We start from the raw sequence: 6,649 nt of genomic DNA, 5'->3' as shown, positions 1-6,649 counted from the left end.
CCCATAATAAACTTTGCTTTTCTATCTAATGTTAGTAATTGCTGACTCTTTATTCCAACGCTGAGCGAAGCGAACTCTCTGCTCCTCGTCACGGTGCGTCTCAGGTGATTGTTATCACTCTGCCCAAGTAGCAGTGCTTCCCCTTCAGAAAATATAGTATTTATACGGTCAAAAGATGTCTGTGTCTCATATGGCCTTGATATTTGCACACTCTGTGACTATACAAACCACAACATGTAAATAGGAAAACGTTTGCGTTATTTTGTCACTCATTTGGATTAGTATGAAAGCTGCAACCAGTCACATCCAGTCTTTGTGCTAAGCTAGGCTAGCGGTGGGTGCGTCAAACAGACTTATAGCACGCACGGAGATGAAAAAGGTATGTATGGACTTATCTAACTCTGGGGGGTAAGGTGAATAGGCTAAAGTCCCAAAAAGTCGGAGTGTTCCTTTAACACAGAGCTGTCTAAAAGCACAGGAATAACGCCATCAGGTGCTGGATTCCCAAGAGCAGTTGTTAAATTGTAACTCTTTCTCTTGCAAGTACATTATTTTCTCCATTCTGTCTTGCAAAAGAGCAAATTATCTGTTGCCGGGTTCCTCAACCTGCCAATCACATTGTGTGTCACCAAAAACCCTGACAATGTCCTTGGGTTTTTAAAGGCACACTATGCACTCTCTGGTTTTTTTGTAAAACAGTGACCTCTAGAGCCGCTGTGGTGTACTTGCACTGTCGTAAATAACCGTTATTCCCCTGTTACTGCATATCTACTGAACTACTGTCAAGTGCTAGACTGCTTTTTAATAATAAAGTTGCCTATCGCGTTTGCTGGCTTATAGCGTTTTTACATGATTTCTGCAAAATCAGAAGTAAATAGCCTATAGTGTATAGGCTACTGTATAATTTCATTCATGTTTTTTGATTGTAATGTTAAAATTACAAAATGTCAGATGACATCAATCAAGTTAAATGTACGTCGCATTATTTCATAACATTGGACGTTATGATTTAGACATGATTACAATTTATCATAATAGCAAATTGTGTTCAATTATTTACAACCTCTAGGCTTATATATGTCCTAATAATTATGTGAGATATTGACTATGTCCTCATAGTAATCGCAAGAATCAACATCAACAGCGTCAAGATTTGATTGATTCATAATCAACACAATTTGAAGTTACAGTCGGGAAGTGTACTGTTAGTCAGGTAAACTTGATATAACAGTAACTTACACACGTCATAAGAAATCCGAACCAGACACAGGACTAAAGATACGTGATAAATACACATCACAACACCTGAGTTCAGCTGGCAAACTAGCTCTTGTGGCAAGCTCGGCAATAAAACATAACGGAAAAAACAACAAGACTAAGAGAAACGACTGTTTTTAGGAAGTCTGCTTAAAGCTCTGGTAATCGAAAGCTATAGACATGTGAGAATTATTGAACTGGTCTTATTATCAACAACGGATGAATGAACAGCACCGTAAAAAATTACATACCACAAGCCGGTGCAGCAACATACAATATAGAAACAACTAGTATACAAATACAAACAAGTTTATAAATAAGAGATTTACTTACAAGTCCATCAACAAGATCGCCAGGTCAGCATCGCAGTTACAATCCAGTGCAGCTTTTAAGCTCGCGCCAACGAGTGAAAGCCCGACCGAGTGGACTCTTGTCCGGTTTCTAGCACGGTCCGATTCTCTTTCCCTGTTTCGAAAGTAGCTTCATACTCTATGATGTTGTTGATGCGTGTGACGTCGTTGCCGTAAACCATTTCGTGATTCTCACGCGCTGTGTCAGGGGCGCCACTCTCAAACTTGCATGGCTGGTTTTTCCGGCGGCGTCCCCCCCAAGCTTTCCTACCAGGATGATTCGCCCTACTATGACTTTGTTAACCACCAAAACGACTTTGAAGCTGTTATATTAAGGTACAGATCTTGCATAGAGTGCCTTTAAGGAATATTTCAACCAAAAATGTTGTCAGCAAATCACCAATTTGAGAATTGATAAACAAAACATTTTAGGTACTTAAAATAAAATAAAAGTTATATTTAAATAATCTATTAAAAAAAAAACTAAATGTAGTAGCAAGGAGACATTTCTCATTTTCATTAAACACATTTCACACAACTTAATTACTAAAACTTTAACTAAGATTAAATGAAAAATATAAGAATAAATACTAATTCAAAATAAGAACTCTGTCCTCGCCATTTACCAGATTTTCGTCAATTATAATTCAGTTCGCATACTCTCTCGAGTAGGTCCTTACTTTGAATAAGTTATTCACGACTGCTAGATAGAAATATACTTTTTGATTATATATAGAAAAGTACGTTCTATATAGTAGGCTCTGCATGTGTGTAATGTAATCGGATGTACATTCGCCATGCTGTCATGACCTACCAGTTAGTTGCGTCACGTCACTGTCATTCACAAATTGCAAATGTCCATTGTCCAATCTATCATATGTACACTTTAGATTCTCACTGGAAGTAGTAGGTCATCCAGATACTATTTTATCAGTAGGCTACTGTGAATTCAGACATACTTCCTCTGTCACTGTTTTTTGCCTATATATAGTGGGGAAGTATGCGATTTCAGACGCAGCCAATGAGTTTTTCTGGCAAGTGATTGGATACAGTAATAAACCTTCCTAAATGTTTCATTAGATCTACTGAAGACTGAGTATTAGGAAAATTAGGCCATACAATTGAACAACAGAGACAGCCAGAAGATCTGCGTATAGGTGAACATGCACCAGTGCTTCTGATGCATACTTTCACATTTTACATCTGCATTTTTAACTACAATATTGATGAAAGCTGTATAATTTTGTGATGGCACAATATACTGTAAATGCAGTTTGAAAGTTAGTAAAGTAGATATATTTATATTTTACCCAGTTTTAGTTTGTTTATCTTTCCCCTCTGTAAAGTGCTTAAGCATATTATTTATGTATAAATCGTTGTTTAAAAGTTTGGGGTCAGTAAGATGTTTTCAGGAATTCATACTTTTATACAACAATTTGCACTGAATTGGTCTAAAGTTCCATTTATTAAAGATTCCTGAATAAAAATATATCAGTTTCCCCAAAAATATGAAGCAGAATATCTGTTTTCAACACTGATAATAATCAGAAGCATCAAATCAATCATATCAGATTGATTTGGACTGAAGACTGGACTAAAAATTAGTCTTTGATCACAGGAATAAATTACATATTAAAATATATTCACATAGAAAAAAGTTATTAGTAACAATTTTACTGCTTTCACTGTATTTTTGATCAGATTAATGCAGTCTTGTTGAAGAGACTATTTTATAAAACATTTAAAAAAAATGAGTGACCCTAAACTTTTAAATAGTGTATTTGTGATGCATCGTTTTAACTAAATAGTGTTTAGGCAAAAAAAAAAAAAAAAAAGAAAATCTTTACAAAAGAAATCAAATTGTGAAACTGAGAAATGTGTAATAATACAATGCTCACAGACACTTGACATGTGTTATGCTGCTTAGTTGTGCAGGATTTTATGTGTGCTTATTATTTTGTGGCATGAAAAAAACAATAGAAGCATATTTTTCCACAAATCAATAAAAAAGTATTCTGATGAATCGTCCATGAATGCTTCATTGACTTTTAGATTATACAGACTCGTAGAATCGTCTTTTATTGCTATACAAATAACAAAATTATGAAACCCAAGGTTGTAAAATGAATAAAACAATAAAACATCGTGTAGAATAGTCTCCACTTTTAAGTTTGAATAGGAAATTTAATTGAGCATTTGTTTCTGATTTTATGTTGATTTGACATTAGTGAAGTCTCCATAGCCCAGGAAAAGTAAGAACAAATCTTCTCTTGTGCACGAGCTTTAATAAGCCAAGGTCACTGAGTGTGTGGCTTCATTGACAGGTTCCAGTAGGCAGGAAGGAACCGAGGAATTAAGTGGCTGATGAAATAAAATCTGCTGGTATTTTGAATGTCCAGACTCTCGCTGTGGACGGTATAATCAGGATTTAGTTTAGATATTCATTCTTCTTCTTCATCAAGCTCTGGCAGAGGATGCAGCGTCCGTGACATTTGTGTTGATTGGCTGAAGACTGTCCACAGCTGTAGGGAAATCCAGCTCATTTCCTCTGTGTGTGTGTGTGTGTGTGTGTGTGTGTGTGTGTGTGTGTGTGTGTGTGTGTGTGTGTGTGTGTGTGTGTGTGTGTGTGTGTGTGTGTGTGTGTGTGTGTGTGTGTGTGTGTGTGTGTGTGTGCGTGTGTGTGTGCGTGCATGCGTGTGTGTGTGCGTGCGTGTGTGTGATGTCTCTTAATTTTCATACAAGAGTACTTTATTTTGCTTTAAGTTGGACTGGGAAGCTTGTGGGATGCTGACAAGACAGTATTTCAGTGTGTTTTATGCACATTATTGACTGTGGATTCATGGAGGATTTTCTTTTCTTTTTAGTTCCTAAAACTGTCTATCTGAAGATATACATTACAATTTAAAAGTTTGGGGTCGGAAAATTTTTTTAAATGATATAAAAAAATAAAATACAAACCAAGGCGGCATTAAATCAAAATAACAGTAAAAACAGAATAAATACTTTGAAATATTAAAGCAATTTTTTTAAAAAAAACTTTTTTTTTCTTTTTTAATACATTTTAAAATGTAATTTATTCCTGCACTGTAAAAAATAATATGTTCATGATTTGTAATCACATTTTATTATTTTGTAATCACAAAAATCACACAGTGTAGCTTTAAATGAAATAGAAATCTATTTTAAAAATGTCTTTACTGTCACTTTACTAATTTAATGCATACTTAATGAATAAAAGTATTCATTTCTTTCCTCCAAAAGTATTCATTTTCGTTTGTTGATCTGCATCTCACACAGAGGAATGAGCTTATGATGAGTCATAACTGACTCATTCATGACCAATTTAATTACAAGAGTTCTGACTCCATAAAGAACTGCGAAAAGCTTTGAGATATTAACAGGTTTACGTGCCAATAAAACTATCGCACTTCAGTCATTTTAGTGCACACTAATTATCTGAAATTACATGCAGCACAGTGTATTCATAACTAAGACCATGAAATGAACAAATGACAATGTAATGAAGAATCATTCATTTTGATATAGTGTCTCAGTGATGTTTTTATGTGAATTTCTGGCCGCAGCATTTTAAATGCCAGTACCAGGTGGATGGATTACATGGTTTGCCTTAAAATGTTAGACAATTACACTGAGACATACGCCACCATGTGGTTGACCATGAAAGTTAACCAGTTCACAGAAGGAGGTTTCACCACAACCAGAGATGCTGTTTATTACTGGTCGAATGTTTGAATAATTAGTGTCTTCTGCCCAACAAGGCTGCATTTAATTAAGAAAAAAAATAAAAACTGTTTTATTGTTAATTATTACAATTTAAAATCGTTTGTATTATAAATGTATTTACTGTTAGCCTACTTTTGATCAATTTACTGCATTTTGCTGAATATTTTAGTTTTATTTTAGTTAATAGCAAAACTGTTTTTAACACTGATAATAAAAAATATAAAAGGCTTGTTTCTTCGGCATCAAATCATCATATTAGACTGATTTCTGAAGGATCGGGTGACACTGAAGACTGGAGTAATGAATCAGAAAATTAAACTTTGCATCTCAGAAATAAATTACATTTTAAAATACACTCAAATTGAATATTTAAAATAGTATGACATTTTAAATTGAAAAGTTTTCAATTCAGTCTTGGTGAGCATAAGAGACTTCGTAACACACTCTTCTAAATATTGATGATTTCTAACCCTTACAAACATTTATAGGCTCATTTCCCAAAACTAATATAGAAAAATGTCTTACATCTGTCCTTGTTTAAACTGGAAGGCCTGGCGTGGATTGGGATCAGTTTTGTGGCCTGTTTAATAGGCTGTTTAACAGAAAGCGCTTGACCTTTAGAGACAAAAAGACTAATATTAGTGGAGGCAGTATTTCAGATATGATAAAGTCTGACATGTATCAAAATTAGCTTGACCTCCGGCAAACGTTTTTACAATAGATCCTATAAATCATTTGATTAGACCAAAAACTGCATCTCATACACCAAGGAATCAATGTTTTCTGGTGTATACAGCACACACACCCACAAACACACACACCCAGACAGGTCACCAGACTGCTTGTTATGCACTGTCAAATCAAATCATGTGGGAAATACATACAGGGCAGGGCCTGTATTTTAGTTGGTTTGAAGAGCACCACACCTTATCATTTATACATTTATGCACTTTCAAATGATAAGAATCCTGGCTGTGTTTGTCCATGCTATATTCAGAATAGTATCCAACCATGCTCACACTGCCGTATGTAATATGCATTACTTATAGGTGCATAATGTTTACATTTTTTGGTATGCATTGAATATCTGGATATTTAAAGAGCTTAAAATGATACTCCATCAATGCAATGCCTGACATGCACATCTTTCCATTTCCAGTGTAATTGGTGAGTAATATTAGTGGAATTTTCATTTTTAATTATTTAATAAGATTAAAACAATACAAAACTGAGTTCAAATCCAATTTAAAAGGATAGTTCACCCCAAAATGACAATCCTGTCATCATTTACTCATACA

This window comes from Pimephales promelas, chromosome 3 (genome assembly GCF_988280905.1).
Source record: "Pimephales promelas chromosome 3, fPimPro1.hap1.1, whole genome shotgun sequence".
In the NCBI taxonomy this organism is placed as follows: domain Eukaryota; kingdom Metazoa; phylum Chordata; class Actinopteri; order Cypriniformes; family Leuciscidae; genus Pimephales; species Pimephales promelas.
Note: the sequence above shows the minus strand (reverse complement) of the source record.